General features: G+C 40.6%; 1 long non-coding RNA gene across 1 annotated transcript in view; it reads left to right on the top strand.

Moving 5' to 3' along the window:
* The window catches only part of LOC119483348, a 106,741-nt gene that overhangs the window by 14,104 nt on the left and 71,691 nt on the right, over window positions 1-20,946 (top strand). Inside the window, exon 2 of the long non-coding RNA XR_005205652.1 lies at window positions 11,803-11,878. This is a non-coding gene — a long non-coding RNA (uncharacterized LOC119483348). The remainder of the gene's footprint in view (window positions 1-11,802; window positions 11,879-20,946) is intronic.

The following is a 20,946-nucleotide window of genomic DNA, read 5'->3' as shown; positions in this document are numbered from 1 at the left end:
TCAGGAGTACGCAGTATGAAACAGTTTTATTTTTGCTACATGCTACAATTTTGGCCAAATCAGTACGTACTAGTAGTACAGTATGTGGTTTTCAAGTGTTAGATTAGAAAGGTTTTTATGGCGCACCTGGCTGCAGCAGCTCAGAGAGAGAACACACGTTCTGTAACTATAAAGTTTTGTTCATAATCAAAGAATTAAATGGAGCATACTTAAGAAGATCTGAGATCATTTCGTATTGCCGGGAGCAGGTCTGGAGGGGTTCAGTTTGAAGACGTTGCAAAGTGTTCAACATAGAAAGGTTTTTACGGCGTACCTGGCTGCTCGCGGCTCAGAGAGAGAACACACATTTACATTTACAGAATGATTCCTTCTATAAATATAAAGTTTCATAATCAAAGAAATCCACATGTTTTTTAATCGAGAAGGGAGTCGTCACACTTGCTTAATTAGAACGCAATCCCAGCAGCGCTGTCAATTAAAGCCGACTGTGAGGTTACACATAATAAAATGGGATTAGATGGAACTCATTGTCCTCCGAGGACTTCCTCATAGCTCAATTAACTCGGCAAATAACCTGAATAAAATATGAGCGCATTGCAATATTCAGTTTTTCTGCACGGAAACGGATACGGCGTGAATTATGCAACGCAGAAAAGGACCATCAAACGTCCAGATGCGTGTTCGCAAAATGTGAACACGGGGGGAGAAAACAAAAGGAAGTGACTCGTGGATGGAACCTGGCAGGATGGTTTTTTGGCCGCCGTGCGCGCAACCATCGCTCTCTCCTCCTTTTGTTTCTTCCTCTCGCTGGCAGAGGCGAGCTCCTTTTAACCTTTTCTGTCTGGAGCTCAAATGAGAAATTTAGTGTCTCACCCTGGGAACCAAGCTCATTAAAACATATCGGGCTTCAACTCATACTTTTAGCATCCAGGCCATGCATATGCATTATTCAAACATGGGACATTATCTCTCATTGTGCTCCCTAGGAACGATTTCAACCCGAGGGCACGGGAAATAACTGTTTTTATGGCGCCAATATGTCATCCTCATAATCATGAAAACATTGTGATATTTACAAGCGTCTTTAATTGCTAATTTATTGAGATAAAGGTTAAATGGAGTCATGCTTTTTTTCTGCTGCAAGGAGACTTTTTTTTCTTACATGAAAGGAAAGCAGCTACTTTTGTAATTTACCCGCTGACGTTATTGGTTTCTTTTTTGGAGTGTAATACCAAAAAGAAACCTCAGGCGTGCATAAGCCGCTGTCATTCTCTCCCATCACGCCAAACAAGCACAGAAGGGAAATAAAGTCTGTTGCAACTGCTTTCAAGAAGCCGCCAGATGCTTTAAGAGGAAATCACACTTTGCTCCGCTGTGACAGTATGCATCGGCTTGCACTGCTCTGTACATTTTGTCCCAGTCAAGACAAATTACCATGCGTGATTCACTCAGCCAGAGAATTGATTATATGGCTGTCAGACGTCTGATAGCTTGATATTCCAGCTCCGGTAAATCAAACTCCTTCACTGTTGGCGGAAACTTTTGTGGAAGTTTGTATATTGCTGTGCATTTAACAGCGTTACCTGCACACGGGGAGGCCGCAACAAAAAAAAAAGGTTCCCCTCGGTGCGGCTCATTTGTCACCCTGATGATAATCTATAATAGCCAGGTTGCCTGCCTGTGTGGGCCGCACTCGGCTGCAGCCCGGAGACGCCGGTTGCCATGCATATTTGGCAAACAACATCCGATTTTGCAAGAAAGAAAGGAGAGTTTGGATTATACAAATGCTGAATAATTTCTGATGACATTGCTCTTACTAACACAGTTCCACATCATTATGTGCGCCCGCATGCAGACGGCCAGCGCGGCGCTGTGCCACAAATATTAACCGCCGGTCGAGCCTGTGGTTTGTTTACAAAAATCCGTCATCTGATTTTGCCTACCAGCGTCTGGTGCTTGTCTGCCACGATGGCCGAGTGATGATATTATGAAGTGTCCTGGAGTAGCTTCTTTTTTTGGGGGGAAGAGGAAGAAAAGAAGAGATGAGAGACGAAGTGACACGGGATGCAAAATGGATTAAGCCGTTTTAAAGGCCCAGTCATAACACTCCTTTCACAGTTGGAATAGGGACTAAATTAAAGGTACCCTCTGGAGTTTTTGACCATTGGTCCTATGAAGCAATGTTTTGATACGGGGGTCCCCGTTTTGTTCGTATCTCTTGCTCTACTAGCAAACACATGAGGATCGGCATCCTTAAAGGGGAACCGATTTTCCACATCAAAGTCTGTTTACAGGACTTGGAGAGCAATACTGCATATATGGGGAAAAAAGAGTGCTCCAGAGGGAGCTGAGTGAAGTCTGATAAACTGGTCGAATCTGAAGACTACAAGTCTGAAAATTCAGCTGTGTTACTTGCGTAACACAGCTGAATCTCCTTATGAACTGTTGGTGGCTCAGTTGCATTGTGGTTAATGTAGGTGCCCAACCCGGTCGTACCAAAGGGCGTATGAATGACACGGTAATTTGTAAGTAGTTGTTACTTTTGGTGTGTCATGTGTACGCTATGTAGTCTGTACTGACGGCAATGTAATTGCATCTGCATAAATATTAGGGCTGAAGTTACGTTATGGATGTTTGTGTTGTGTTTTCTGTACTTATGTTACATTGTTTTTGTACATATTTTACTTAGATTACGTACTTATTTCAAGCCCAACCATGATGTTTTTCCTAAACCTAACTATGTGATTTTGTTGCCTAAATCTAACCGCAACCAGTACATGGTAACGATGTGGCTTTAAATGACACGAGCAAAGACAAAAATGTGTTTTCAGGACACGCAGAATGTTCTTAAAATACCGTGCTATTTATAAGCCTTCCCATGAGATGAGGTTGAGGTGCCAGGTTTTGACAAGGAAGATGATAGCTCTGGTTTAGCGTATTAAAGCGTCTGACTGTTGTACAGAAGATGGTAGCTCACTTCCAGTCATAGACCTGCAATTAATATTCACTTTTTTATTTTCAACCATAACTACGATGTATCCCTAATTTGTGACACAGCTACCTAACCTTAAGAGTTTTTTGCCTAACTTCAATTTAACCAAAGCATATTTGCCATAACCACAATCTTTCTCTCACCTTAACCTTGCTGTAGTTGCCGTAGAAGCAGATATTGACAAAGAAGTAATTTTGGTATTGAACGTAATCTGAGGTTTTGCCCAATAACAGAAAAAGAAAACAGTATGGATTCAGACAATGAAGCTTCCAAAAAAAGAGCAAAATTGTCTGTGCAAGAAAATGCGTTATTGGACCTCAAAGATGTGAAAAACACAGTATGAAAACACAACTGTGTTTGTTTACAAGACAACTCCACAGGGAGCCTTTAAGTCAACCTCTTAATAAAGCTCAGTGACCCCTGTTCGAGCCAGTCATTACAAACTCACGCTGTGCAGCCCAAAAAATTGTTCAGAACTTATATTCTAGTCTAAAGTTTTCGAAGTTCCCTAACAGGTCAGGGTGAGGGGAAGCGTGTAAAAAGATTATTCTATTGTATTAAAATATATGGTATTGTGTGGGGAATAAGATTATTTTTCCAACCTTAGTCTGAATGTTAAATGAGTACAGTGGTTTCTTTAATATTTCTGCTGCGTTCCGTACAAAAACATCACAGCGATTAAACTCTTAGTACAAGAGATGACTTGTCAATCATCTACATATTTGATTGGTATTGAAGTTTGAGTGGGAGTCGCGCCTTTCTTTTCTTTGTTCTTTTTTTCTCTCCCCCTAATTACCCACTTCTAATGTAAAGCACATTTAAGCAAGAGGAAGCCAGGAATGCCAAAAAAAAATGGTACGCTGGTGGCTGTAAGCAAAAAAATTCCACAGAGAAGGCACTAATTTGTTTGATATTTATTTATAGTAGAAGGAAATGTAATGTTTCAAGCTGTGATCCTTTTAACATGTAACATTAATTTACCCCCCGTCCCTACAATAATCCTGACGGACATGGTTCAGAGGCTGTTTCCTGCTGTTCCTCCTCGCTACAGGTCATGTGGCATCCCGCCGGTGTTTGAGGACGCCAGCTTTTGTCAAAATTCGTGGATGTAAACAACTCAATAGGCCGACAAGAACCCAGCCCTCTACAATAACAGCGCTCTGTTCCCTCACGGCTCTATTTGCTTTCATGTTTGTATCTTAAGAGTGTGGCTGCTCTTAGCGAGAAAAAAAAAAGAAGAAGTGAATTTGCTTCCAGTGCTGGTCCCACAGTTCCCTTGAACTTCAAAGGGCTGTAAGGGAAACTTTCCTACATCTTGATGCCGCGTTCACCTCTGTGGCACAATCAGGAAGGCTCCATCTATCTCCATCTCCCGCTACTCGCTGATACGAGCCCGGAATATATAAGAAGGGGCTTCTCTCGGAAATCAAGTCAAGTAAGGTTTCTCTTACTGATCTGCTCCCGCTGAGCTTAAATTAGAATCAAAAACCTGCAGCGGGCAAACAACTAATGCGACATATCTCGATTGTTTTTACGCAGCATTTGAGGGTGCGGTTGTTCGAGAGGGCGGCGGTTTGTCACACGCGGGCCGAGCCGATTGGACGGGGCTAATCAAAAGACGACAATTGGGAGTGAATGATGAAACGAGATGTCTTGCTCACTCACGATATTTGCATTTTTCCCATTTTCTCCAGAGACACTGTCACCTCATCCAAGCTGCCGCCACAGCCCCTCAGAAATATAGTTCATTTTAAGAGTGATGTATGATTAGCTCTGCCAGCTACAATCCCTAATTGAAATGAGTTCTGGCTGTGCGGCGACGGCGGCGCAGGGGGGAGGCCGGGCGAAGGGAGGGATGCACAGCTGTTTCAATTGGAATCAGTTGTTCGGCCCATTTTTGCATGATTTGCTTGCAGTGGTTGGAATGTGCTGATAAGGTCATGCGAGGGGAAGTTTTAACAAATGAACATCGAACACGCTTACCACAAAGACTTCTCTTTAGTTCAGTGGCGAGCAAATAGAAATCAGTTCATTTGCACCTCAATGCCAATCCTGAGCTACTCTATCTACCTGTTCAATATGATTCATCTGCAGTGACTCATAACGCGATTGTGCCGGGGTTTTGGTGCTGCATCAAGATCTGAAAGCAAAAACTAGGAACGCCGCACCGGGGCAGTCAGGAGTGGAGCAGTGTCACACAAACGCTGTACAATCCACAGTGTTGTGGCTTCTTCGGTAATGCAAACGTGTGTGAAAAGCCCCAAAGCGTTTCTCTCTCTCCTTCGGAGTGGCAGCAGAAGGCAGCCATGCTTTTCTTCCTTCCAGTAACAAGAGATTCGGGGGACGGATCACCCCCCCCCACCTTCTCCACCAATGAAATCATGTTTGGTTGCTTCAGGTCTGTTTTTGCCGAGATCTGCTCTCTCACTGATGTATAGCCTCGGCGAAGTAGCAAATTATTGAACACAGTTTGTGTTTTGCATCGTAAGGAGAGGGAATAACGGTTAATGAAATAAAGAAATATTGAAGGGCCCCGGGAGTGCACACTTGTTGCGGAGGTAATGATGAAGACGCAATAGTGACACCCATTTAAATCTGATTTGCAAATTATTATTTTCGTTGTTTGTCGCTGCCAGCGGCTAATTATTATTCACAGTGGGGACAACAAAGTGTCATCTCCTATTTGCTGGGGGATTAGACTGATGTGGCTTGAAATGCACATGTTTATCACAACGAAAAGAGACGCCGAGGGCCCAAACATTACATTCGGCACTTCATTTTTGATAGCACTTCATTTTGATAGCTTGAGAATAACTGAACCTCGAGGCGTCATCACCTTAAGACCTTCTGTATAATTGAAAATGCTGCGCAGCAATCCGGTTAATACTGTATATACTCTGATCGGCTCTGTAGCTCTGCAATATTTGTTTTTCTAAAGATAAGACGGAGTTACATTTCTCTTAGATAGATATATAATGAAACTATGAGAAGCAAATATTCGTCCCCTTTGTTCTGTCTCCCTTGCCCGTGTCCTTATTTCATCTTCCTGCTGCTTTTGCTGTTTCTTTTACTGAACAAAGGTTTTCTAAAACTTTGGGACTCATGTGAAAGCACAAAGCAAATCACGGGATTTGTTTTTTCAATGTGTCACTTTTTTTTTTTAATTTTCTTACTTTCACGGCGCAGAGAAAGACTCTAAATCACATCAGATATCATAATACTTCCGCTGCAGAATGCAAATATCATTCCATGTTCGATGTGGAGCATCAAAGTCCGGCATAAATCTGAGGCTGCAAACAGCATAAGAAATTACACATTGATATATTTTAGTGATGTGCAGCATGCAAATCATCACTTACATTTAAAGCATCTTGCTCTTATCCAGAGAATACTGATCAAGTCACAGAAACACATTTTTGGTTTATCATCCAAATGCTGCCGTCAGTATTCAGCGTTGTTTTTAAGACCACACGTGATCCTCCGGTTCTGGCCTCTGCCGGGAGCTTGTTCCACCATTGGGAACAGAGAACAGTCTTGACACATGTTTTCTAAGGACCTTTGTGAGCAGCCGGCTGCGGGCGAGCAACTGGAGAGATCTCGCTACAGCACGGGGTTTCGCCATTGCCTCAAGGTAGACAGGTGGCAGGCCATTGTGTTACCATCGGGGTCTTGAACCTTGGGGGAGATCAGGACTCGTGTGACACAAATATTTGGACAGGTTGAAGAGGACCGACGGATTCTCCAGGTTTACCTGCTGCAACGTGACCCGCCAGATGGTTTGTTGGAACGAGATACTTTAAAAAAAAAAATACTTGGAAGGTGATTGGATGAACCATCTGTCAATCAAACCCTTGCCGAAGCCAGTCGGGAGAAGAGCGAGAACATCTTTTCATCGAGAAAAGCCTTCAGTGCCGTTCATTGCTCTGCTTTCAATGAAGAAATACTCTCCAGTTCTGATACAACGCTAACCTCTTCAGAAGCCGCCATGATTGTCTAGAACGATCCCGTGGTTCTTGCTTGTTCTTGTGACATCGCCAGAATCCAGCTTCCGTTCCAGGTAAAGCCACCAGGGCTGTTGGCAAGTCTTGTGCATGAGTATTTTAAGGTATCCCACAGTACTCTTTTCTTCTACCAAAGTGGAAAGACCAAGGGGATGTTGTTTTGAATCCCTCAATGGCTGCAGGTATGGGGAATCGGAATGAGCCTTTGGACACGCTAGCTTCAGGGACGTCATGAGTCTCCCTGGAGCGTCTTCGTCCTCAATGAACAATACCTCCATGACGTTTTTAGCATGCATTTTTAGATCTCAGCAAAATTCTCCGAGCATGAGTCCCCCTTTTGTCTCGATCAGAGCTGATTAGAATCTCCAGCTTTAGAGGAGCTGATCTCGGGCACAATGTCGACCATTCTGAAATCACAGGGACTCAGCACTGGGGTGTATTTATAGTTTTGCTCCCGGCATGGTGTGCAAGTTGAAGACAAACAAAGACAAACAAAGTTGGCTTCCACTCTTTCCTCCTTCCACTAGCTGAGCCAATAGCAATTAGCTTGCAGTGTGTTGACAACACGGGGCGAAGCTTTCATGCTCCAGAGATTCAACTGGTCTGATGCCTGAGTTACAAAATTGCTTTCAGAGCAAACAGCCCAACCAGTGGCGCCATAAATATTGCTCTGGAATCTGACATATTATCATACTTTTTATATCTTCGCTCAGCACGAACCTTTGCTTTAAATGTCAACGCCGAAGCTCTCCCAAGGATCAAACTGCTGCCACCTTGGTGTTTATAGGGAGGCGTAGGACTTAAAACAGGTGCTTTTTTAATGTCGTCATCCATCGTAGCCTCTAGATGATCTGTTTTTTTATTTAGATGTTTGCCCATTCAGATATTACAATCCAACGATAATCCATTTATGATACGAGGCCTTAAATCGGTTGCAACTCTTCCCCAATGCATGAATCAACAAGGTTGAACATTTTTCTTGCATTTACAATTTGTAGACTGAGGAGTTAATGTATTTCTTCTTTTTTTATGATGGTGATACATATTCATGAGAACCACCTACAATGTCACACTCATGTATGAGTTTATGCAAATGGCTGTTGAAGTTAAAATGATCAGCCTCCACTTAGTTTCTGTCTCTTTCGCTCTCCCACAGCATCTTTTCAAGCCATCCAATTTCCCCCTGCTTAACCACCCACCATAGTTACTTATACCTCCAATCACACGGTTTGAACAGTGTCCTGTACGGGAAATTGGCGAGGCTTCACAACTTTGACATTTTCTCAAAGTTTAGAAGGAAGAAAAACACGCAAGAAAACACATTTCACCATTATGAATACTTTTTTATTTCAGATGTGAAGCGTTTTTTTTTTTCTTCTTTGCAATAAATAATTGGTTTATTTCAGCCACTTTTTTTCTATTTATTATTCAAACATACTCAATTACATCTTCCATTCCATGTACCGTCTCAATAAATAACAAGAAGAGCAAAATTATAATAATAATTATGATAATAATAATAGGATGGAAAGGCCTCTCATCTCTCTTTGTTATCCTTTGTGAGACACTATTATCCTTGTTTTCCTTTATATTTCCACTTCAATTATTATTTTATTTTTTCATTTTCTATCTATTGGCAGAAGCAGCAGAGTCATTACTCCACTACATCCCATTGTCGGCAATGCAACCGCATGTCACAGTACCTAATTCAGTCCCCTCTATTCTCCTTCCACTACACAGCATAACTGCAGCTTCACGTCTAGATCCACACATACCTCTAATTGCCAGTGCCTGTCCTCTCCACTGAGTCATTAGTACCGTAATGCACTGTGGCATCTATCTTTGGGCCAGAATGCTGTGCTCAGCTCGCTGTGGTCAGTCGTGCCAACAGGAAAGGAGGCAATGGTCCTTAATATTGAGGAGGGAATCTAAAGTACACTCAACTGCATTCTCGTCTCAATTAATTATATGATTTATATTTCAATGACATAAAACATAGTTATGTTTGAGAGATGGTTGTCATGACTGGGAACCAATGAGACCATAACCTGTCAAACAGGACAGGCTGTTCTCATTCACACCGTTCGTAGCTATACCTATGAAAAGTAATGCACTGTAATTTGTATATATCTCGCAAAATCCGTATGTAATCCATGTAATCGTGAACTAGGAAGTATAAAGAGCGACAAACGCAGCGTAGGGAGGAGGTCGGGGTGGATAGTTGGGTCAAAAAACATGCGTTTCCATCAACTGCTTTGGAGCGAATAAACTCGGCTACAGCTTAGTTTGGTGAGAAGTTGGCGCTTTAGGCTACGCATGGCTGTAATCCGTTAGTAAACAGAGTAGAAGAAGTAGAGGTTACGAACCGGGAACAAAACAAGACAAAGGCAATACGACTTCAAAAAAGTGACAAAAGAAAAAGCAAATGTCTCTCCTTGAATGATCCACTTCCTACACCATGTGCTTTTTGAGCAAGTGCCGCAACTACTTTACTCAAATAGTAAGCAATTACGGAGTAAAATGTAAAATACAATCAAATGTCACTCGTCTTCTGGGTGATAGTGTGTAATTACTGAGACGATATTTCAGCACAATTTAGATTTAATGTGCCCGTATCACCCACCTGAACTCTAGTCTTAATTAAATACATGCATACTGTTAAATCTGTTTTATCATACTTGAAATCTGAGTGGAGCACTTTAACATCGGTAAATCAACTCAAGGACTTTTGAGACATGATATCATTACCGGGAGCCAAGGAAACCAACATGATGCCAACCTTGCGCTGCGGCTGTATTTGCTGGGAATCTGCAGTGCTTTATGGCAGCAAATGGACATTTATGAAACAACAAAAATGTCTTACTGAAACAGAAAAAAATGTTATAAACATAAGAGAATAAAAATAATGTAAAAAAGCATGAAAAGAAAAAGTGCATACTGTTGTTGTCTAAAGTTGCTCCAGCATTTAGCTTAATGATCCAGTCCATCCGGATCTGCAGGCTACAGCACACCTCGGGAATTAATTGTACTACTGTAGCATTCTGTGGCTATAAAACCTATTTCATAGCCCATCTGCTGTGCTACTACGTTACTGTACCTGACCCTGGTGGTGGTGAATCAGTTTTCACAAAACCTATTGTTTGCTCTTTTATAGATCCACACACACACAAGTCCCAGGACACAAATCCCTGGGTGATACTTTGAAAGTAAGGTCACACAGTTTCTGCAGCGCCGGTGCAAACAGTCTTTAGACACATACTCCCAATAGGCCTTGAATTTCGTCCTGAGGCCCCTACATTTTCGGTGTTAAATAACGATGTAAAAGCAAAAGAGCGAAATAGTGAATCTATAGGAAGAGGTGCTTAATGGAAATCTTGACTTTTATTTAGAAGTATGTGCAAGGTAAGTGGGCTGCTTTGTACAGATTAGTAAGAGGGCTGCCACCATTGCTACAGTTCACCTCCTGAGGTGAATTAATCTTTTAGGTAAATGAAACCCTGCCGGAGATCATTTTCTAGCTTTCCAGACTATGAATAAAAAAGTTTTTTGGAAATAAATTTCTGATTATATGTCATTGGAACATTTGTGTCAAGTTTAAAGCAGTCCTTGTTCCTGTAGGATTTAGTGGCGCTATACCTGGGTCAGTTCCTTCCTTCTCAGTACAGTCCTCAACTGTGTCTCCCTTCAGAGTGTGACATCACCCCAGGCCTTTTTATCTGCTGTTACATGTTCTAGTTTGAGATGACACTTTGCCCCATAACCACAGGGAATGTGGAAACACTAGGATGAAGTCTTCACAGGAAAACAGCTCATTGGTGTCACCTAATTTGGGTCTTTCAACATGCTTGTATAACGGCCGTAAAATAGTCATCGAGTTGTGACATCAAATTTAAATTGAATCCTAATGACTCTCTCGTGGCCAGAAAAAACACACATAGTAAATTCTCTTTCTACTTTCCCCCTTTTTTTTGAGTCAATAATAGAAAGCACCGCTGCGTGCTTCAGAGAGAATGTAGAATGAAAAAGATCATTTGCAGAACTTTACATTTATTCTCCATTGTCACCACGTTACGCAACAACGCACAGCGGAAAGTTTTGGTAGAAGTATTGTGGGGAGCTAAAGGTACTCGTTTAGGTGGTTAGCTCATCCGGAAAGTATTAGATTTCACATCAAATGATGAATAAGAAGCAGAAGAAACACTCTTGCCTTCTTTGATTATGAGGCCTAATTGGCCTCCATTTTCAAATCGATTATAATCATGACACTGTAAAGACAGAAACAGCATCATATCACAGAAAAGGAATATATACAGGGACTTATACAGTGACACATTCTAATGAAACACATGATGTTCATTTCCACTTGAAATATCACACCCGTAATCATAATTGCAGCTATTATAGCAGCAGGGGGGTGCATTACTGTGATGCTGGATATGACCAAGATGCAGGTAGTAATAAGGCACAGCGCTCACCAAGACCCCAAAAACACAATTAAGTATATTATTAGGGGTGTTATGCTTTTATACTGCATAACATATTCTTATGCATGTACTCTCTGGATTGTTTCCTTTAGTTTCTACCATAAAAAAATAATCCGTATCCTTCTTTTTGTGTTATTGATTCTATTTTAAAAGACATTTTTAGCCACGCTAGCAACGGATTAATTGTACATCACTCTTAGCTGTTTTTTGCATTTACTTCTAATTAGCAAATAAGAAATGTTGTGCAAAAATTCATGATACCCAGAGGATAAAGTCTCCTGACTTGTGTGATCTCCTGACATTTCCTCTATGACATTTTACACAGATATTCCTGGTGCCCAGAGGATGAATCCGACTGACTTTTTGTGATCCCCTGACTCGTCATCTAGCACCATCATCAGGTCAGTTTTTTATTAACATGTTAATACTTTGGGTCATATCCAAATACCTGCAAATCTAAATGACATTCAGCTTCAGCTGCATTTTGTGTTAAGGGTTATTAAGCAAATGTTAGCATGCAAACATGTTTAATAATGAACATGGTACCTGTGGGCAACGTCTCGTTTTGAAAAGTGAAGGCAATGCTGAAGTGCCTTAAACTTGCATTCTTTCTAACAGCCAGCAGGGGGCGACTCCTCTGGTTGCAAAAAGAAGTCTGATTGTATAGAAGTCTATGAGAAAATGAGCCTACTTCTCACTTGATTTATTACCTCAGTAAACATTGTAAACATGAGTTTATGGTCTCAATCGCTAGTTCAAGTCTTCTTCAATACAGCATGATGTTCACTTAGTAAATTACGGTCCCATTTAGAGTCAAATAGACCGTAAAGCAGGGGATGCTTTAGGGCGTGGCTACCTTGCAATTGACAGGACAATTGTGTCAACCAATCAGATTGCACCCCAGAATACAACCCACTGGAAATGAGCACACTCGCATCTTGTCAAGTCTGTTACTGTAAGGTCATCTGGCTTATCAGAACATCAGTAAAACAAAACTACAAATAAAATCAGGGTTGTTTTATTTTTAACATCAGTTTCACAAAATGCCTTTTTCAACATGAACATGCTCTTTCAGTGGTTTGTCATTTTCCACTAGATGGGCCCAAAAAAAGGATAAAGCAAAAGCAGAAATCCGCGATCCACAACTTTTACAGTATGACATGTAAAAGTGTTTTATGAGATTGGTTGGAGTTAACTTCCCCCTTTTGTTTACAGATTAAATAAAAGCCATGGACCGTCGTTACCACTTTTACAATTCCTTCATAAATGATCATGAAAACCTAATTATAGTGTTGTTCTGATCTCAAACCTTCCAGTTTGAGATATTAAGCAGTCAAATTGAGAAAATAATCCCATTTTCTCGTCGGCTAATGCATCTTTTAGCAGTGCTTTGAAATTCCTCTGCGAGGGTTATTTGAATATCAATAAGCCAAGAGAGTGTGTGTGATCAAAAAGCCCCCTGAGTCGAAAGTTTGCAGGCGAGCGCCGGATGACCCAGACAGATGGCAGCTCTCAATCCCTGGACAGTGAAAACGAGACTCAAGGCAAAACTTGAGAGGGATGAAATTTGAGCGAGCTTAAGAGGGTTGTGTTTCTCTGAGAGAGAAGGGGGGAAAAGAGTGGCGCTCTGTCTGCCATTGGAGGGAGATTGAGGCAGATTAAAGACTGGCATTTATGGGAGAGGTTTGTGCTTTTAGATGTTTATTTTACAGCCGGGGTCTGCGCTTCGTGAGACCTTGCAAGGTCAACCTACCTCAGTAAAAGGGGATGGCGCTCAAGAACTTGTTTTTCCACAGTGCAAAGAGTAATACAGTATTTGATTCTCCAAGGTAGAGGAACGGAATTGCATTCTGAGATGGCACACAGCCAGGTAAAAACACCACTTGGCTCATATAATGCTGGCCTGAAAATACGCACTAAAATGAACTCCATAAACTATTGATACCAGTCCCAAATCAGAATCCTTAGCTCCCAGAGGGTGAATATTACTTGTTAAAATAACATGCAAAACTATATTAATAAATGCTATAATGCAGGGTACAATGTTCCAAACCACAGGAGTGAAATGTATGAAGAGTTACCCTTTAACAATTAAAAAAAAAGAATTAAACAATATTTCATGGTCATCCGAGTTTTGGAATATTTGCTCCTCTAACAAGAGTATTACTTAACAATACACAGGATCTGATGTAACCACTCTTGAGGCCATGAAACTAGGATGAGCACCCACATGCTTGAAAGTTCGAGGAAAGTATGTTGGTGGAAATAAAGTACATAGATCCCCTCAATCCAGTTCCCACAGATATTCATCATGGGCAGGATAAGTCGGAGATGCCTGCTTAACAAAGTGACGGCGCCGTCACAAGCTGACAAGAGTGCCACCAGTAAAGTGTTGTGAAGTGACAGCGTGCTTCAATTTACATAATTAGCTTCAACAGCAGCAATTAGGCCGTCAGGAATCTTTCATCGAAGGCAACAAAGTCTTTGTGGATGAAGTGGTGAAAGGATAAATAAGGGCATCAAACAAGTATTAGATGCAATCTTTAACACAACAATATGGGATAAAAGGCTTGTTAACCCTTACGATCTACACTACAATTAGTTCTAACCACTGCTGGTCGAGGATATTATCTGCTCGATTGGCGAGCCGTCCAAATCATTTATGTTTGGGACAGCCGAACACACATCGTATGGGAAGAATTTGTTTTTCCGGCTTATAAAATTGAATATTTTGCGAAATGACTGAGAAGAAACTACTGTACATACAATTATATCATCTATATAAAAAAGGTATATATTCCGAATACTTAAAAGAAGGACAAATATTATTAATGTATAAGGGGAACAGCAGTGGCCCCAGAACAGACCCCTGAGGAGCCCCTTTATGGATCCTGAAGAAATCGTTTTTCCCATTACCACAGTTTAGGTAGGCCCGCCACAGTTTCATAATGAATCGAAATATTTGTATGCCCCTGATTTGCCTAAAGTAGCCTAAACCTCAAATGTGTGCAAATGAGCAGCGGCCAACCTGATGCCCCATCTCTCAAATTGTGCCGCCATGGTACCAGAATGCATTGCACGGCTGCTTACATAGACAATGAATGGGATGCATGGAAAGGACGGAGGCTGTCTTTTATGATTACATTGTTTACTAGAGAACAAAATTGTTTACAAGAGTACAAAGTTCTTCATAGATCAGGCCTCTTACGTTTGCTCTCAAAATGCACCAGATTGATGCATTTAACTTTAAAATGTACTAAATGTTCTTCCGGAGGAGCTCGCCCCCTGGCTCCCCTAGAGGGTCCAAGGTCCACCCACCACAGTCGCACACAACCGTGTGGGAAACACTGAATCATACAATACATCATCCACAACTATGACTCGAGATCTATCATTTAGATAGTTACTAAACCAGAAACCGGTGGTACAATCAAGACCATCTGGGTGTACTTTGTGAATAAGAAACGTATGGCCATGCTATTGTTTCATTTAACTTCTGCTTTTCATATGTGCAATACTTTGATTGACAAATCTCGTAGCAACCACATTGGTCCACCCTCAATGTAGACCACAACGTCTACATATATATCAGTTTCACTTTTCTCTGCAGCAGCTTTTTTTACTGTCAGAAACTGATGACAACCTGATCACAAATTCTCTGACGGAGTTGTACTTTGTTTGGAATAAACAGAAGTTGAGAGATTCTATACAAAGAAAAGTGTTCATCAGAAACTTTTTTTTTTTCCAACAGAAAATCCGATGAAAAACACTTTACTCTTTGATTGAAAATATGTAGGAGGAACACAGCATCAAACATATCGGAACAATACAACAATCCTCTGATGTCTTTGAACTGATCAATATGATATAAGAAGTGTAGAATCATTGAAAAAAATACCCATAATCTCAGCAGGGAAAATAACATCTGCTATAGATGTAAAATGATGTGACTGACGATGGGCATGGAAGTCATTTTCTAAAGGCTGTCACTTTCAAAAACATTCGGATTTATACTTTAGGACAGTGCAACTTCACAAAGATTTACAGTCACAGACAGATAATGAGACAATGGACCTTAGAAATTAGTTTTGTGTCTTTCTTGTGGTCTTTTTATTTATGCCTCTGTGGGGGGTTTTGTGTCTTGGTGTTTGTTTTGCATCTGTTTGTTTCTCTTTGGTCTTTGTGTTTCTCTTAGTCTTTTGATTAACTTTCCACCAATAAATGTTAAAAATCACTTTAAACACACACTCTCACCAAGGGGCCACAAATAATAGGCATGGGTGTCCCCATATTTGGTGCTCTATAAACATGAGAAGTGCATTTAAGCGGTGTTAATCAAGGATATCTCACCATAAGGCGTATAAATCACAGTATCAAAAGGATATTCTGTGTGTCATGAGGACACATTTTAGGCTCTTCGGGTGTTATTTGTAGTTAGGTTTAAGCAACAAAACCACTTAGTTAGGTTCAGGAAAAACGTCATGGTTGGACTAAAAATAAGTACGTAAACTAAGTGAAATACGTTTGATAACAACGTAACAAGTACGGAAAACAGGTCACATATATCACTAAAAAACGCATCACTAACGTAACCTATAAAACAAAACAAAACACCGGTCTCCTGGTTGAAAGTCCTGTGTTTATTGGACCCATCCACCTCCCCTCCCACGCACCATAAGCAGTCAGTACAGACTACATGGCGTACCAATGACACGCCAAAAGCAAGAACGGAGTTCTTATTGCACGCTAAAGGCCTTGCACATTATCGTGTTATTCATATGCCTTTTTCGTGCGACAGGGCTGGTCTATTTAGTGTGGCATAGATTTAAGAACTCCACTATAAAAACTAGGGCCATCAATCGATTAAAATATTTGATCGCGATTACTCTCATGATTGTCCATAGTTACTCACGATTAATCACAAAATAATCACACATTTTTATCTGCATGGGATTAGCATGAAGTTTTTAGGTCAAGGGACCCTTTTGAAAAAGGCCATGCCAAACTGTAGTGCAAGTTTGGAGCGTTATTTAGCCTCCTTTGCGACAAGCTAGTATGACATGGTTGGTACCAATGGATTCCTTGAATGTTCTCGTTTCATATGATATCTGTATCTTCACTTTCTATAAAACTGAGCCCGCAACAACCTAAAAATCGCAAGTTGTGTTAATGCATAAAAGAAATTAGTGGCGTTAGAACAAATTTGCATTGACAGCCCTAACAAAAACTCATTGAGAAGTCCTCATTCATAACCCCCTGTAAATAAACTTTTAAAATAAAGAATCCAGAATGCTTCTCTCTTTTTCTCTGAAAAAATTGACATTACCACCTCTTTGGCTAGACTCGGTGTTGCTGGAGTTTTGACCTCTCCTGTGCCTGGTAGACCCATTCAGTAATCCATCCATGTTCACAAATGGAGGCACAGTACATCTTCTGCTTGTGTTCATCTCCTGTGGGAAACAAACAAAAACAATAAACCATAAAAATACCACCTACACTAGGTCGGCTTCTTCCATAAATTAAAAGTTTTAGACCTCGCTGTAGCAAAGTTGTTCTGAAATGGACATATTTGTTTTGCTGTTGAGGTGGCTTTCAGTGCTGAATAGCTAAGTATCACATTGTAGCCTAAACAAGCAACATCTTGTTAATGTCACTACTTCCTGTTCATGTTTTACCAAGTCTGCACAATAAAAATTTAATGCACAAAAACAAAAAAACGGAGATTGAGCTAAAAGAGAGTATAGCTGGTGTTGGCGCTAAATAATTCAAAGTCCTCTGAGGATTCTGGGAGCCACATCATTGCAGGTAAAGGTGAACAAATACTCATCCTCGGGGTTGCCCCCAGTCATTGAGCTGACTTGCGTGATCGCCTGGAGAAGCTGTCCATGTACTGCATCTGCTGCAGCTCTTACATCTTTCCTGTTCTGTCTTTAGTAATAACGGACAAAATGCTAAAGCGGACCGGATTGCTCGCTTTAAATTGGCAACCCATTCCGGTCTGGAAACCTATTTCCTCTTTTAGTGCTGCTTTAAGTGAAGGATGTTCCTCTCTGGAATTATTCAAATAAATTTCCATACTGGAAGTTGTGGTTGTAGCTTTCTTTGGGTTACCTTCCCAAGGTCACACTCCCATAGGCATGCTATTTTCTACGATTGATTAAACTGACTCAATGGTACCAATTAAATCCCCCCCAGACAGACAGCGAAGCCAATATCTGGCAATTGACAGAGCTCAACAAATGCTTTAAAGTCACTTCTAACAGACTCAAATCCTATTTTTCACACTATATCACCAGTTGATTTTGTATCCCATGGTAATTAGATTTTAACATTTTTAAAAGGAGAAGATTTAACTTGGATTTAAAACAACTTTACCTTCATGTAGATCAAAAAAGCCATTTTGTGGCGGCGGTTCAAACGTGTTGGGCGCCTCCGACTGTCACGATGAACTTAAATGAGCAAACGTGAGGCTCGCAGCTCATTTATTATTTTGTTGCGATGAAAATTGGCTGCTCCATAATCAGCATATTAATGCGGAAGGGTGGTTTTGATGCTGTTTCATTTGTTTTCTGGGTTATTTTTAGCTGTGGAATTATGCACTCTGTAGAAAGCCTACAAATGTGTGTGTGTGTGTGCAAGATTGCATTTTCTTGGTGTATTTGTTCTAATTATAACAGAGCGGCACGATGCTGAAAATGTTATCCCTCTATCATCTCTCAACTGCTGCGAGCCCTCTTCAAAAGCAAACCACACGCTCGCACAAGATGATTTCCCCACACATAGGAAATGAGAGGAGAGAGATTTGATTACCGAGTGTATCCTTTGTTTACCTTTTTGCGTTCGGCTCAGTGAAAACCAGAGTCCAATACACAGTAATGCGTATTTATTTCTTCAGTTGACTAATGACACACAACAGTGACCTGTACAGCAGCTGCAGGGGCACAAAAGGGTTAAAACTAAGGGCCAATCAGATAGCTCTACTTCCCCTAATGTTAACTATACCTTAATTACACTTTAGCTGCCATGAGTGGGTAACAAAATATGTGAACACTTTGTGTATGTCTTCAGCAGGAATGTACAGATGGCTGACAAACAAAAGGGAAAGGAACAGCTTCAGTGTTCTTGGCACGGATTCTTAAAGTCTCTCTACTGAAGGGATTAAAGCCATCCCCTCCAGCAGACATTTCCTCGTTTAGTGTTGTGATGACGGTAATGGAGAGGGCTGTCTAACATGTTGGTCCAAAGTCTACCATAGGGGCTCAATTGGGTTGCGATTTTTTTGTGAGTGAGCCATAGCACAGTGGTTCCTAAACAGTTTGACCCTTTATAGCCAAACAATGCTGAAGTGGTCGGTATACACATTTGATTTGTTTATTGATCTACAAAACAATTATTTCCAACATGCATCTAAGATGTTGGATAACGCTGTAAATGGCTGCTGCAAAACCAGCTGCGAGGGCAAGTGAGCAGCGTAAATGTAACGTTGCGTGCTTGTTTTTGACACTTAAAGGCTCAGATTTTTATTATAAGTGGCTGACAACATTATGGAAAGAACCCTACAGAGAAATACAACGTTTTTCTTACCTTTCTCTTGATCCAGTCTCTTGATCCGGTCTGATCTTTTAGGTAACCCTAAGTTATGCTTTCTGTATTCCAAAAAAAACTTTGCCCCGCTGCCACTCGCATTTCCACCATGGATGTATTCCATTATTCACCTCGCAAGATCTCAGAACAAGACTTTGTTTTTGAGCGAGACTCTTTCCATAATATCAGACTCTTATAATAACAATCAGAGTCTATCAAAAACAAGCTCTTTTAGTGGAAGTAAATGATGGTGCCGGCTTGCCCCAATGGGATTACATTGCAGCCCTACAGCGCTCTCTCTCAATACTGGACCAATTTCAGAAATTGTTGTCCCCATTAGTCAGTTAGACGCACAAACATGGGAAAATAGGGTCCAGATTGAAAAATGCCGAAGTTGCCCTTTAAAAGACAGGCCCAAAACATGTGTCATGAAACTGAATCTTAAAATCTCGTGCAAACTAAACTAAAAAGTATCACCGCTAAACCTAAATATGACAATAACAGAACCATCAAGTGACATTTTATTAATAACCTGTCATATTATTACCTAAATAAGTTAATTTATCCAATATTTAAAAGAAAAAAGGCAAAGATTTGAGAAAGGCAAAATAATTTTGCGTCGGATATCTTAATTTGTTAATCATCTTCTGACCTCCCCAGGTTTATCTTGTGACACATTGGGGAGTCTCGACCCCCAGGTTGGGAAACACTGCCATAGCATGTGATCCATCCACATCATATTCATACTCAAACCTTTCAGCGATGCTTAGTTCTCCACATGAAGCATCTGCATCTGTTATTTATTCAGATTTTTTTACATTTTATAGTATATATTGCCAAAGCAAAAATAATTGTATAGCCTATAAATCTAATTATTGCTTTCACTGTGGTATGAAATAAAAAAAAACAAGGCTACCATAGAAGGTTGGAGGTCATTCTTAAATGTGTAGTAGTACATAAAGACCAAAGTTGAACATAAATGGACCCCTTTGTATTTCCTGTTCCAGTGTAGCTGACAGGAAGTTAACTTTGACCAAAGCTTGCCCCTATCAACAGAATGGCAATGAAAAGGTCTACAGTACTCTTTGGAGCGTCAGCCATATGCTTTGTATAAAACACAAAAGGCAAGACAAAAAGCTTGAGTTTTAAAGTGACTCCTTCAAAGTTATAAACCGGTTATGATAATATATGCCTAACCTTTCATAAGGACACCGTTGATGATGTTTACCACTGAGGTTTGTGCATACAAAGATCCTCAGTCGTGAGGGGTTGCAAATGTGTTCATACTCGAAACCAATGAATATGCAAATACATAATCAGTTTGAAAGAACTAATCTAAAGTCGGGGCAAGGTCAGCTTGTAGTACATGAATTCTTTATAACTCCAGATGTAAACATCAGCATAATGGCTTCAATTAAAAAGACCCTTGTAACAGTGTTACCTTGACTCACTGAGTGTAACAATCTGTATGTAAATTGGGGGTCAATGAAAACACACTTATCCTTTAAAAAAATAGAGTAAAAGGGATATGTTTAATCTAAAATAAATCGGAATTTACACTACATCTTTCTACCGTATGTGGTGCGATCGCCTCAACACTGTAGAACATTTCTGTGCATTTATTTTGAGCATTATTGGCTCAAGAGTAAAAAATGAGCAGGCCCACCGCCAATGTTCAATACGGCAGCAGTCGGACATTAAAAATAACGATCCCATAATTCTTTAACACACTTTCCCATTGTTGATGATTGATCGCGAGGGTGCACATAAAATACAATAATTACACATTGATCTCCTTCCAACAAATCTGCTATTACTTTTTCTGAGCGCGTTCAACCTGCAAAACCCTCTCCTCTCACCTGTTTCTCAATATATGCAGAATGTT

Source organism: Sebastes umbrosus, chromosome 24 (genome assembly GCF_015220745.1).
Source record: "Sebastes umbrosus isolate fSebUmb1 chromosome 24, fSebUmb1.pri, whole genome shotgun sequence".
NCBI lineage: Eukaryota > Metazoa > Chordata > Actinopteri > Perciformes > Sebastidae > Sebastes > Sebastes umbrosus.
The sequence above is the reverse complement of the archived record's forward strand: the minus strand, read 5'-3'. Positions and strand labels throughout refer to the sequence as shown.